The sequence below is a fragment of the Manacus candei genome, unplaced genomic scaffold, assembly GCF_025592945.1.
Source record: "Manacus candei isolate 608988 ecotype Guabito, Panama unplaced genomic scaffold, ASM2559294v1 h1tg000035l, whole genome shotgun sequence".
Lineage (NCBI taxonomy): Eukaryota > Metazoa > Chordata > Aves > Passeriformes > Pipridae > Manacus > Manacus candei.
This window is the reverse complement of record NW_026138083.1, coordinates 2,888,904-2,902,974: the sequence shown is the minus strand read 5'-3', so window position 1 is coordinate 2,902,974 and position 14,071 is coordinate 2,888,904. Positions and strand designations below refer to the sequence as shown.

The 14,071-nt window shown below is 40.9% G+C and overlaps 2 long non-coding RNA genes across 5 annotated transcripts in view; one reads left to right on the top strand and one right to left on the bottom strand.

Moving 5' to 3' along the window:
• LOC127473362 (uncharacterized) overlaps positions 1 to 14,071 on the top strand; it is a 277,370-nt gene that overhangs the window by 238,630 nt on the left and 24,669 nt on the right. For both annotated transcript variants that reach the window (XR_007905379.1, XR_007905380.1), the window contains 2 exons: positions 497 to 593; positions 8,339 to 13,342. This is a non-coding gene — a long non-coding RNA (uncharacterized LOC127473362). The remainder of the gene's footprint in view (positions 1 to 496; positions 594 to 8,338; positions 13,343 to 14,071) is intronic.
• Positions 2,994 to 14,071, bottom strand: part of LOC127473363 (uncharacterized) — a 258,364-nt gene continuing 247,286 nt past the window's right edge. For 2 of the 3 annotated variants that reach the window (XR_007905382.1, XR_007905383.1), the window contains one exon: positions 9,326 to 9,401. This is a non-coding gene — a long non-coding RNA (uncharacterized LOC127473363). Of the gene's footprint in view, positions 3,402 to 9,325; positions 9,402 to 14,071 lie in introns of those variants that run through there. The other variant, XR_007905381.1, reaches the window with a different exon arrangement.

Sequence of the window (14,071 nt, the reverse complement as noted above, 5' to 3'; positions counted from 1 at the left end):
CGATTTAGATTTAAACCGAGTATAAATCTTTCAAAAGGGGAAACCCCAAGAGGGACTGTATCCTCAGGGCTGTTAATGGGCTGAGCTGCAGCGGAGGAGAGACAGGGCTGGCCCAAAATCATGGTCCTTGTGCCAAATAGCTGTGACCTCATGCAACACACCAAGGAGATGCAGCTGAGAGGTTGGTTTGGCTTTGGCTGTTTCCTAATCTTGACCCTTGACCAACACCTGAAATCTAGGGGAAAGTTTTTCTCCATCCTTACCTCGACCCTTATTTCCTGGCAGATTCCAGCTGCTGAGCTGAACTGCCCTAAAAAAAGAAGCCAGAGAGCTGTTGTCCAGTAGGATTTATATAGATGGGATGCTTGGAAGCTAAATCTTCCAACCACTACAGTGCACCATACTGTAAGACAAAGAGCGGGAGATAAATTTTCCTGCCTTTGAAATTTCTGCTCATGTCACTCTCTGGGGCTAATTTTTACCATTTTGTCTCCAGTGAGAAGAGCTATTCCGACGTGAGTGTCTTCTCTGCACTGCAATGCAGGGATGGAGCTAAGGATGAGCAATGGAAACACTGTCAGGATTACAACCAGGTCAGATTTTTCATTTTGCTAAAAGTCACTTCTTTGACACAGGAATCAGGAAAATACATTGATGCAACATGTTGAAAAGAATGAAAAGGTTGTTATTTGCTCCTACCAATATGATTCAAATAGAGAGACCCAAGCCTTATGGAAAAGGGAGAAAATGTCTTCCAACAAAAACACAAACTTTGACACTGAGTACAATATAATGGGAGGGCCCAAGAGGGGTTTTGGGGAGCTCCTCATGGAAAGGGAGCTTTCCATGGGCTTTTTTCTCCTGTCTGTAGGGTGAGCACATGCATGTTTATGTAAAGAAGGATGCAAGCTTCCAAATTAAAAAAAAAGGGGTGGTGGTGGCTATTTTTCTTTCTCATGGATGAGGTTAGAAGGTTAATAAAAGAGTTAATCCCAGCCTGCTCTGCAAGAGGGAACAGCTCACATTCGTGAGACTTTAAAAGGCTTGGAGTGTCTGTGTATGGATGTTGTTATTTCCTGTCAGGGCTATCCCAAGAAGAGGGGGGGGCCAGGACCTGTTTTTTTGGAAGAGGAGTTTGTCCATTAACTAAATCAGCTGGAGTGGAAATAAAAAGGTTTGTATAAAATGGTTTTGAGAGTAAACTCCAATTCAGTAAAGCTCTGGGGTTTTGGGGTTTTTTTTGCCTGTGAGAACATAAAATTAAAACTTAGTTCAGAGCAGTGGAGGCCAACCAGAACATCTCAACCAAATGACCCAGAGAATCTGGTTGGCTTTTTTTAAATTAAAATAAAAATCCATTAACATGAATTTAACTTTTAAATATGTGAATGGTTTGAAAGATAAAAAAAAATAGTCAACTTAGGAAACATTCAGCAGATTACAGCACCAGGCAGTGATTTACAAGGAGATCTGCATGTCCATTTGCTTTGCAACATTGAGGGAATGCTTACTGCACAGCATAGAAAATTACCTCAGGCCTTGTTGGGCTTTTCTGGAGAAATATATACCACAGTCCGGGTTACTGATATCCCTCCATGCCTTGGTGTCCCCCTGCACAGCTGAGGGTCTGTACTGAGACACACTGTAAATGTTATAGTCGATATCCCTTGGTAGAGAAACTGCACTGCAATTTCTTTTTTCCTACTTTCCTTCCTTTTGCACAAGGCTCCTGCGCCACCAGCTAACCATTTCCTATAAGAAAATGGCATTGTGTTAAAGTTATATAGTGTATCATATTAAATTTTATAACAGTGCTTTGTGTTTTGAAAAGACTTTGGGGGGAAACAGCATCAATCAGGGAACCACATTTGATAGACTTGGAAGGGGCCTCCTGGGTCATTTTGTCCAAGACCTCTATGAAACAGGAAGGCTTCTGCAAAATACCTTTCCCATAAATGTATCTAACCTTTCCTTAAAGACACTGAGTGATTGTGCCATAAATACCTCAAGCAGCTAAACTAGTCTGATTGACCTTACGATCAGTAAGTGTCTCCTAATACTGTACAGAAGGTACAATTTTCCATTCTTTCAGCCGTGGCTAAGCAAGAAAAAAGGGCAAATACACAGTAATGGGCAACAATACAGACTGTGCAAACAGTTTTGCTTTCACTTTACTGCCATCACCTACCATAAATCTGGATGTACCATTGATACTTGGTTTCCCAGTGTAGTGTCTGTGATCCCTGTAGTATCTATCTCACTTTGACTCTGACTTTTGGAGAGCCACCATTACAGGGTGCAGAAATAAGGAAGACGTACGAGCAGCACTCTCCGATTCAGGAAACCATTCCAACCTGATGCCAGTAGTTAAAGTATTTATTTCTATCTTCTATTTATTAGAATTTGTGAGTTGTTTCTTGTCAGGACCATGGGAGTGAGGGGAAGCACAGGGCTTTCTATGGTTCCATCAGAGTGTCAAGGAATAATTTTCATTCTCCAATTCCAACAACTGTGCATATTGAAAAATAAATACATGGTAGTTTAGCTGTTTGTTGTGTGCAGCAGAGCCTTGTGTGCTGGTTCTGCCCCACACTGCTCTGCCTTCTTTCTCTCAGTGAATATTAGAAGTGTCATTTTGGGTAGATGTGTTATTAAATCACAGACACAGTCATTGCTGAGAGCTTCCTGAGCTGCACATAAACCATCTTTGGCTTGGGTTTTTTTGTCTTATTTTCTTTTCTGCAAGCATTGAAAGATGGTGAGAGAGCTGAAGGCCAGTTCTCAAACACCTATTTTCATCAAGTATACACTTACTTGTGGAGAGGGGTTGTCTGATGGTGTCCCTCCCACCTGACTGACCACTACCTGGGCACAGGAGAAATTCAGATACCCTTCAGTGTCCTCGTGCAGCTCCCAGGGAAAAGCATGTCTTTAAAAGCTGAATATGCCACCTTGATGTCTGTGAGACATTGATACACAAAGGAACAACCATCTCAGAGTCATACAGGTTTTATTGTGGTCACCAGCCACTGCCTGAACACACAGAATCATTCCCAAAAGAGACACTGGGAGCTCCAGTAGAAGCTGGGACAAAGACTGTCTTATCTGATGCCCAGCAGAAAAAAAAAAAGGCTCATAAGAATATTTCACTCCTGACCAGCAGAAGTGTATTTCAGACTAACTGAGGAAGACTCCAGAGGAATTTCTTCTTCAGAAGATGAGAGAAAAAGGTTTTACAAGGTTGAGGCATCCTCAGCTTGGTTTCAATGTCCATTCACTGTTCTGGGTTAGATCAGGCTGCCTTTTTTATTTTATTTTTTGTTTGTTTGTTTGTTCCAGAGTTGTAGTTCTTGTACACAAAAGACTGCTGCAAAATGGGCCAGGAAAACTGGAGTTTAGTCCTAAAAGCAAAAGATACAGAAAAGATAATTTAGAAAGAATATGGTGATCCTGCGTTTGAAGACATGTTGGTAGCTCTGTATGTCCCTGCCCACATTTTTTTGCTGTGTCCTCTTTATGTCTCGTGCTTTTGTGCAGGCTGGCACTCACTTTGTAGTTCTCAGCTCAGGGCTCATCATTTCCTGAAGGTCTTAAATCAGCCCTGAAAAACACAGATTTTTTTTTTTTAACGCTATCTCTATACAAATAACTAAATGCCATCCTTTCTCTGATGTGTAAAGTTGTAAAATATTTGTTTAGTATTTAATCACATAGAAATATGTGAAATTACACTAGAAATACACCTCACCCTGGTGTTTAAGGGCAGAGGCTTGTGAGATTGTGACAAGTCAATCTGATATTATAAAATTGCAAAATATCTGTGCCGAGAAAAATACAAATACTAACAGACCTTCTTTTATTGCTTATATTCTCTTCACTTTTTCTCACTGAATCACCAGATTAGGCTTGCCTCATCACAATAGAGTTGAGCCAACCCCAAGCCCAGCTCACCCCTCACTCCTCTTCTGTCTTAAATTCCAGCTCTAAAGAGCAGCTCTTCTCTGCTGGGGTGATCTGAACCCCACATCTGCTTAAATGGTATCCTGGGTACTCAACTCCATGACAAAAAATAAGATCCTCCTGCTTCAGTCCCTCATATTCCCCATTTTCCACTCAGTGCCCCTCCATTCCCTATATTGTAAATACTTGCTGTGGGGAAAGAAACATATTTAATTTTGTTATGTTAGAAGGGGGGAATGAAGGCAAACAGGGCTTTTTGTGTTGTTTTACTGTTGTTGTTATTATTATTGAGGGAGGGTTTGTTTGGTTTTTTTTCAGTAGAGGCAAGTTCTGACCCATAACTGTGCTCTTAGGTACTCCTGAAAATAAAAAGTACGTTTGCATCAGGTGCGCCTAAAAAACAGAAAGAAATTATATATGATAGAGGTTTTCTGATCCTGTTCAGTGCACAAATGCCAATCAGAAGCAAATATGGGGCTGTATCTTGCAATCCATTTTGATATTTACAACAGAACATGGCATATCATTTAATTTAAATTTGCAGCATGCTCAGTGTAATTAATGCTGTGCAGTGCCTAGAAAATCGTGATTTCTTAATGTGATACAATGCCTGCATGCTGAGAGCATTTTTTTTTTAAACTACTGTATCATTTTGGAGCATTAATGGGGAGGCACTGCCATTAAACAGGAAAAAGAGCCATGCTCACTTGCTCTTTATGAAACTTCCATGCAGCTCCCCAAAATATGATGCAAAGTACAGGTTTGTTTTAAAAGAGAGGGGAGAGTCAGAGATTTAATTTTCCCTTGACACAGCATGATGCCTGAATAGCCAGATAGCTATTCCTAAATTATGTGCATTTCATTCCTAGGAGCTGTGAGCATTTTGAATGGGCTGTTGTTAAATACAGTACACAAGCATAAATACTCCAGGGAACAGCAAGCTGAAATTTTGGCATGAGCAGAAATCTGATGTAGTATCTGAGCACGTAATAATAGTGCATATTGATTTGTCAGGAGTGCTAAAAGAGGGGGGGTTGGTATTCTGGGATGAGAACTGGTAAACTTGGGAACATCCTGTGTGATTAGAATAAGCTGTGGTATTTGTGTGCTGCAGTTCTGGCAAGGTTCACCTTTAGACCTGGAGAGTGGTTGGGGTCTCAGTTTTGGGACTGAACCCAAGAAGCTGAATGCATGATAAAGACATTTATATATTATCCATAAGTGATGCACAGGGAATTTGCATCTTCACCTAGAAAATTGGGCAATGAAAAGGTAATGTGTTTGGCAAGAAGGGTTGGGACCAAAAGCCCTTCAAGGTCAGGAGCTTAACTGCCTTGACTACAATGAGCTTGAGTTTACCTGCTTTGTGATTGAACTGTGCAAAAAGAAGAGGAAAGAAAAAAACCCAAACCAACACTCCTCCTATTAATTCGTAAGGAAACAGTTTCTGCCAGATGTGCTCTAAAAGCTCTCTTTATAGACCTGTTGATAGCAAAGCAAGTTCTTCAGGTCCTCTAAATAAATCTGCTCCTAAATATAATGCTTCAACTTCTGTATTCTCATCTGACACCTGACAATTCAACCTTAAGAGTAATTGGTCCTGTCTTTGAACCTCTGCAAATGCTGCATGAGGAGAGTGGACAATTTATTGATTTAGATTGATTTTTATAAGAAGCATCTGAGACGGACGCGGTGTCCAGTGTCAGACGCTGTGTATATCACACTCCTCAGGACACTGTGTATATCACACTCCTCGGGCACATCCACAGGCAACCAGGAGGGTTCAGGAGTATGTGGAGGTGCTCAGTGAGCACCTGCAAACCATGCTGTGTGGGACCTCTCTGAGTGATCACCTTGGAGAGAGACACCAGTTAATTGGCCAAGTTTGAATTTCAGAAGGTTGATGACACAGCTCTTCTGTTGGGAAGCCATCCCAAGCCATGCGGTATCTCCACAGGCAGGAACCAAAGGGTTATTCTAGTGCAGGTTACCCAATGTGTTGATCTCCTCATACTGTAGCTGTTGGGAATCATTGCTTGGATATTTCCACGCCTGTAACTGTATTTTTCCAGTGCTGTGGTTATTCGAGAACATTACAGGACAGGGCAGTGGATTTGTCGGGAGTGAAAGGATTTGTGAACTGGTTGTTTAGTTTGTGACAAAAAAAAAAATGTCATTGATATTAATAGCTCTGAGCCCCAGAAAAGACCTAAAAAACCCCAGGGAAACAGCAGAACAAAAGAAGACAGAAACAAGATGGCACGAGGGTCTCATCACCAGGGATGGTGATTAAGACGTGAGGGGAAGGGCTGCCCCGCTCGTGTGCGAGTTTGGCTGGGGAAATCACCCTCCTCCCGCTGCCTCGCCTCCCTCATCCGTAATGAGGGAAGGACTAACTTTGCAGCACACTTTGCATTGGCACTGCATGCTAACTTCATTACTGTTTGCAACAGCCTGTGCAATCCTCAGAGGAAAGGAATAATAACAAAGAAAAAAAAAATGATAATTACCAAGCGCATAGTTTTCATCTGTAATCTTCATTTCAGGATTCACTCTTCCCCATGTCAATATTTTATAATGGAAGAATGAGATATGCTAAGTTTCCGTTTGATGGAAGTAAATTCAGATTTAATATTGCCAAGGAGCTGAATTTTTAATACGGCAGAGCAGAATGCAGCCATTCCAGCCCCTGTTTGCGGCTCCTGCCGCTCCTTTGTACCGGCTCAGCGATGTTCCCATGACCAGGCGGAAAAACGGGAAGAAGCCGCTCGGAATTTCCAGTGGGGTGACAGTACTTTGTCATTTAGCTCTGTCACGATAATTGGGAGTGTCACACAATGAAGCAACATGACACACCCCTGGTAAATGAAGAGTTTTCAAAGTGATGTACAACCCCTGTCAACTGCCAAAGCTTTTGTTTGTTCTTGGAGCGAGGCAGCATTTCCAGAAGGAAAACCTCACTGGAGAGGCACACTTGGAAAGTTTGCTGTAAATTGATTTCCTCTGTGTTTTTATAAAATGGGATAGATCCTATGAACAGTAGGAGAATACCTTCTTTTATCACACACTCCAACCTGCTGAGGACTTTCCACAAACTCTTTAGGAATTTACCTCTTTTTGTTAAATTGGGTTGGATCTCATTAATAAAAGAATGGTATAATGGAAAAGAGTTTCTAAAATTATACTGTAACCTAGAATTGCAGGATTCAGCTTTCTCTGCCTGAAGAAAAAAATTCTGAAGCATTAAACTTACTTTATCAAGCATTGCACCTGACATGCTCTCATAAATTTTACATACATTTTAACTTATTTTAATATTATGCAGGCTTGGTTTAAAATATTCCCATGAAGTAACTAAAATGAAGCTGCTCAGCCATAAATTAGAGCTAAAAAAATACTTGTTCCCCCCGCCCCATCAATATTTCTTTACTTAAAATCATGTGTTGTATGTAAGTTAAATTTTCCCTTGCTGAGATACTTTGTATATCTTAATAGGAACTACCACAGGCCCAGTGAGCTGTATTTCTGTAGGGTTAAATGTACTTTCTTTGCTTTTTTTAGAGGTGTCTTGCCTAAAAGCAGATATCAGTAACCCTTTGCATGCCAAAGTGCAGCAGGGCCCACAGCTAAACATGTGGTCACATATATTTATACACACATACATATTTATTTATATATTTTTAAACATCTATTTTTATGCTTATACATACACACATATATGTATATTTATAAAATGTATATATAAAATATATAAAATTATTATTTATAACTATATTTTCTACATTTATAGATAGGTATTTATATCTATACATATACACACATATATAGATATGTATATGTATATATATAGATAGATAGATATACATATCTATATATGTATATATACACACATGTATGTCATAGAATCACAGAATGGCCTGGGTTGGAAGGGACCTTAAAGCCCATCCAGTTCCACCCCCTGCCATGGGCAGGGACACCTTCCATTATCCCAGGTTGTTGAAAGCCCTGTCCAACCTGGCCTCGGACACTTCCAGGGATGGGGCAGCCACAGCTTCTCTGGGCAAGCTGTGCCAGTTCCTCACTACCTTCACAGTAAAGATTTTTTCCTCATATCTAATCTAATCCTACTCTCTCTCTGAAGCCATTCCCCCTTGTCCTGTCCCTCCAGGTCCTTGCAAATAGTCTCTGTCCATGTCTCTCGTGGGCTCCCTTCAGTTACTGGGAGGCCACAGTTAGGTCACCCTAAAGCCTTCTCTTTTCCAGGCTGAACAATCCGAGTTGTCTCAGCCTGTCCTTGTAGGAGAGGTGCTCCACCCCTCTTGTCATCATGGTGGCCTTCTCATGTATATTATCTAAAAACATATACATATTTTTCCAGGAGCAGCCCTGCTGGTTGGATGGGCAGATGATGGCACCAACAGAGGCTTCCATGTGTGACACCCCAAGGCTGCCCCTTCCTTGGGCCAACGTCCTCATCCCGCAGGTACGACATCACCCACAACTCATCACAAAGCTCCGTTTGTGTCCCGAGCCCTGAACCTATTTCAAAGCCCAAGCTAAATTACACAAACACTTGCCTATAGACATAACAGGACTGTTATGAAATACTGTCAGCTCGTTGCCATTTAGCCCGAGCACACCCTGCATGTGTCTGTCAGGCCATACTTGGGCAGCTCTGCCGCGTGCGACGTGTCCCAGACACTGGGGTGATTATGTCTGAATGCTCCTTATCTGATGGGGCAGCCGACAGTGCTGCACATCTGTGCTCCGAGGCTCTGCTGCGGCGCTGCCACGCCACTATTTATTTTGCTTCTGCAAGTTAGTTTGCCTTGAGAAGCAGCAGGGGCCTTCTTCAATGAACTGAAAAATGTGTATTGTATGAAGGTCTGCAGAGGGTTTGTACCGTAGTTCAGTGGGCAAACGCGAACTCAGGGGATGACATTTCATTTAAACATTTGGTTTACATCTTTACATGCCAAAAATATTAATATCCTGACTTCAGCAAACTGAATTCAGCACTTTTTTTTCCCCCCTCCCCTTAAATGAAGTAATTATAGCCAAAACACTCTGTGGGTATTTATTCTTCCTTCTCAGAGGTGGAGTTTCGCACACGAACATTTGGTTTCAGGGCTGGAATTGTCAGTAGCTGCTCACTTGACACTTTCCCCTTCGTTTGCATTGGAAACCACCAGTAGTTTCTTTTCTCGTGTTTATTGTATTACTCTCCGCCCTTTGATCAGGACATCTTGGATAGCAGCAAAGTCTAGCTTAGTGCCGCCTGTTTGCTAGTTAGAAAAAAAAAGGTGAAGAATATGGTTTCTGTCAAAGGATCTACAAAGACAGTTAATGTAATTGAGAAGCAGAAGGGCATTTATGGAAGTGCATCTGAATGTCCTCTTCACATGTAATTGCATCAGGAATTCTACATTAACATGCAAGTGCTGTCCAAAGGGAAAAAAAAAAAGAAAAAAGCTTATTTTTAGGTAGAAGCCCTCAGTGGGCAGTAAATTACCCATAATATCCCCCAAACTAGCAATTAGCCCTGTTTGCTGACTACCTGAATTGTTTCACAGTAGTTCAGCACAGTCTTACCAGTTATCACCATACTTATAATCAGAGATTCCGTGTATGATTCCCGCAGCTCCACATACTGCCTGCCTAAGGTCAGCAGGAATAACAAATACATTTTATTTGCTTCTTTTGGCCCTTTAAAGCTGTTTTCTCAGGCTACAATATGTGAGGAAAGCTGATGCTGCTGTGCTGCTTAACTGGCAAGAATTTGAAAAGAGGAAGCAATTCGCAAGTGTAGGTGTACTTTGGTATTAGTTAATATTTATTTGTTTGTGTTATTCTGTATTTATTCCCTTATTAGCAGACAGTCCTGCCTGGAGACTGAGCTTTCTACCAATTTCTGAGGTTTGCTCTTCAGAAGTTCTAACACTGGAAGACATTTTTCGACACGAACCTGTAACTGAGGAGTGGAAAACAGGAAAATATGGAATCAAAACCCTATGGAATTTTTTCTCTTAAAGTGGTGGAGCAGTTTTCATATCTCCAAATATCCATGCTTTGCCAAAATAGTAATTCAGCTCAGAAAACAGTAGCTATATTGCCTGTTTCAGCAGTAGAAACAATCATGGGCCTCCACATGCACACAAGCACACACATCCTAACAGCAGCACTGAGCTTAAAGAAAGACAACTAAGTAAAAATGAGACTAATGAGGCATTTGAAAAAGAATATAGAAATGTTTGGACTCTGAGCATTAAAGGTGTTTTTTTAAGTGCTGCACATGCCTTTCTGAGTAATGCTTTAATTGACATTATTTCTCAGGCAAAATCTCACTGAATTAACTTAGTGCCACCATTTAAACCCCATTTTCCATGCTGGTTCTGTGTCACATTACACTGACATGGACCTGTATTCCTGTCTCTGATCTGATGGACTAGATCTGGGTAATGAAGGAGATGGAACAGGAATTCATGTTCAAGAGGGAAAACTAAAGACCAGCTCTCCTTTGCAGAGGCACTCTGAGAAGCAGAGAAAACAAAGGCCAATGGCACAGAGAGGACTGTAACTAAAAGAATTACTTCCCTCTCTGTTGGGTTTTAAGCCAGGACAAGGAGGTAAGAGTCATATGACCAACTTTACAATCCCAAGAATCTCCCAAAATGGCCCCAAACCTTTGCTATTCCAGCAGTAGATTCTCAGGTAGGGAGTCCATGACTCCCAGTTAATGGCTTAGTGAGGCAGTGACCAGTTTGGCACTCAAGGGGAAAAGGGAAGACTTGGTGGTGACAATGCCAGCAGACTCGTTTTTCAGAAGAAGAACTTGTTTTCCAGAAAAAAAAATAAAGACCTTTGGGTTGAATGCTGTTTCCATCCTTACTAATCAGGCCTTGAATAAGAAAAGTCCAAATAAACTGATCATAAATTAAGTCATCCCCATTGTGAGCATGAACACACATACCTGGCCAAGGCAGGCAAAAGCAAATTGATGAAACAACAAAGTTCACCTTGTTTTCTGAGCTGAAAGCTCACGCTGTTTCTTGGCAGAACAGGCATGTCAGGCCTGTAATAACCACTTGCTACCTTGCTTCAATCAGCATTGAAACCAGCACAATATTAACATCTTGGGGAAAATCCATCTGGAAACTGCTTTCTGGAGGAAAAAAATGAAAGGGAGATAACTGAATACCACACCCCCTGATTATTTATTTGTTGATTTCACAGTAACTTTAAGGAACTGAAAATTTCTCTCCCCATCACCTGAAAATTTCATATTTCAAACATTTTCTGTCCATTCAGCTGAATTCCTGTTCAGAAAGAAGTGGCAAAGAACAGCCATTCTTCACCTGAAGGAAAACCACTTGTCTGGCAGAGGCAGAGGTCGGTATTTGCTGTTTGGTTTTACTTTGGAGGAGTTTCTGTGGGCACATCTTCCCATGCCCAGTACAGCGGGGTGGCATCACTGGGACAAAGCCAAGCTGGCAGAGCCAGGCAGAGCATCCCCAAGCTGGGATTCAGAGCAACCCCACTGACTTAGATGTGGGCATCTGTTGCATTGACACCTCAGGGGGTTGAGGTTGGAACACAAGAGCTGAACTTGAAAAATACTTCCAAAAATGTTACTTTTTGCTGACAAGATAATACTCAAATTGACTTTTCCTTTTGCCTCCTGATGGCCTTGGCATTATTCTGCATCACTTCTTTCTGTTGGATCAACTAACATGATGATAGTTTCAGGATGCAGAGGATACTTATGTTTGGCATTAAAAAAAATACATTATGTAAATCCTGTTGGAAAATTAATACAAAGTCAACTGGGTAAGTGAGCCAAAGAAAGCCTTTCCTTTATATTTTTCTGTGATTTTTTTCCCTCTTTTTCCTGAAGCATTGCTGAAGTTTGAAGACAGTAGTGAAGATGCACAGCACACATGCTCTAAAATGCATCTACCCTATGTGAATGTACCCTGTACTGCTGGTGCAGCTTGGAAGCTCACTGGGCATGTTTTGGAGACTTTTAGCATCTCCCAGTATATTTCTGGAAAGGAAACAAACAATCCAGGGCCTAGACATTGGACTTTTAAATTAACAAAATATGTATTGCTTACTCTGAAAAACACTTTGCCAAAAAAACTGGGCTAAGGAGATGTCATTTGGCACTGGAATTATTTTAGATGAAGTTTTAGGACCAGCCTAGGCTGTAGGTTTGTATTCAATGGTGTTTAAAAGTAATGCCCTGGCCAGTAACTGCTGGGATCAGGCTCTGCCAAATTTCTGTCACCTTGGGCATCATTAGCATTTGAAAACAGACCTCTCTTGGCTTTGTGTCTCACTGAAAAACAAACCACCGGGGCTGGTCCGCAGCCCTCTCGTTTGGCCAGGGGTGTAGAGCTGCCTCATGCACTCAACTTTAATTTTAAAGTTCATTTTTTCACTGCAGCTCTTCAAAAGTTACCAGCGTGAGGGTTCCTGTTTACAACGGTGAAGAGTAACTCACATAAACTCCTGAAGGACCCACAAGCATTGGCTGACTAACTATTTAGCAGAATGAGTAAATATTTTGTAATTAAGTCCTTAATTAAAATTGTGGTTTTGATGAGAATAAAATCCTGCACTGCCATATGAAATATTTCCTGTGCACTTAAGGGGACCGTGGGTTGCAATCACTATCTCCAACCATTCTAAAAGTGAGTGAACCAGACCAATTAAAATATTTGCAGAAAGAAATTCTGAATGAATAACACAGATAACTAAAATATCATTTTTCTTAAATGAAGAAACTTCCCTAAGTCATATCCATCAATCAGGGAAAAGAAACAGCCCCAACCAACCTGTGTGCACAGCACAAACACCATATTTTGAAATTGCTAGAGAGGCAGGGAAAATTATCCTCCCTCCACAAATTATTTTGGGAATAACCAACATCTAATAGAAAAAAAAATTAAAAATCATAGTCTGTTCACAGACAATGTGAAAGGGATGTGATATTTATGAAGGTATTAATTTGTAAAGAAATTATTCCTTGGTTTGGTTGGCAAAAGTCTTTGAACACAAATTCTATTAAGGGCAGTAAGAGTCCAGGGTAGATAGAAAAGAGCAAGGCAGTCAAACTTTTGGGAAGACAATCAGGGAAGTCCAGACCATGCTGGGATCTTGTCAGCACTGGTGAAAAGAGCACTGCAAATGTTTATTTACTTTTTGTACTTATTGGCTTCTTAAATTAAAGAACTGATATCATTTAAAAGCCCTGACTGTGTTGTACTTTCCCCTTCCTTCCAGGAAGAATGAGCATCAGGTAACGGGATACAAGTGGAAAACTCTCTGTGACGCCCATGGATATCAGTACAAACCCCTTCTTTCAATGCCAAGGTTATGGGTAAGGTTTTACAACAGCATCATTTCATAAGGCTAAAGTACCTTTAATTTTTTTCAAGCCACACAATGATTAATACATGTAATTTTGAAATTTCTGAATCACACATCAGTGAAAATCCATGCTAATCCATGTTAAACTCCAAGTTCAGTGGAGTAACACTAGGAGTAAAATGGCTTCAGCTGGGATCAGAGACAGAGTGCATTTCAATTGAGGCTCCATGAAGGATTTTTAGACTCATCCCAGTTTTACATACCCAAAGCAGCTTGCTTCCTTGGCTTGCATGAGGAGGATTTCATCTCCTTTGGAATTCTGGGGTAAACTGTCCTTGTACAAAATTTGTTCAGGGTCAAGTTTTAGGCAGTATTTTGTGCTGCAATAACCACACCATGACAGACAACCTTTTCATCAGATAAGAAAAAAAATCCTCTTCTTCAGGTCAGTACAAGAAAGGAACATGACAGAGCTATAAATACAGAGCCCAGAGGTGCAAAATCTCCTGCATTAAATGCGGTCATTGGCCACGTTTAAATTTTTTCCCAAACATTTCAGGTGTTACGGCAGAGAAGCAAATGTACACATGGGGGAATATCTGCAATGAAAGCAGCTTCATTGTTAAATGAGCCTCATAATTTCTGTGCATATTTTTTCAGACAATTATTTAAGATATATATAACTGATTAGAGGGAACTGAGTTGGGTAAATCAGGTACATGTGCAACCTGAGATTCAG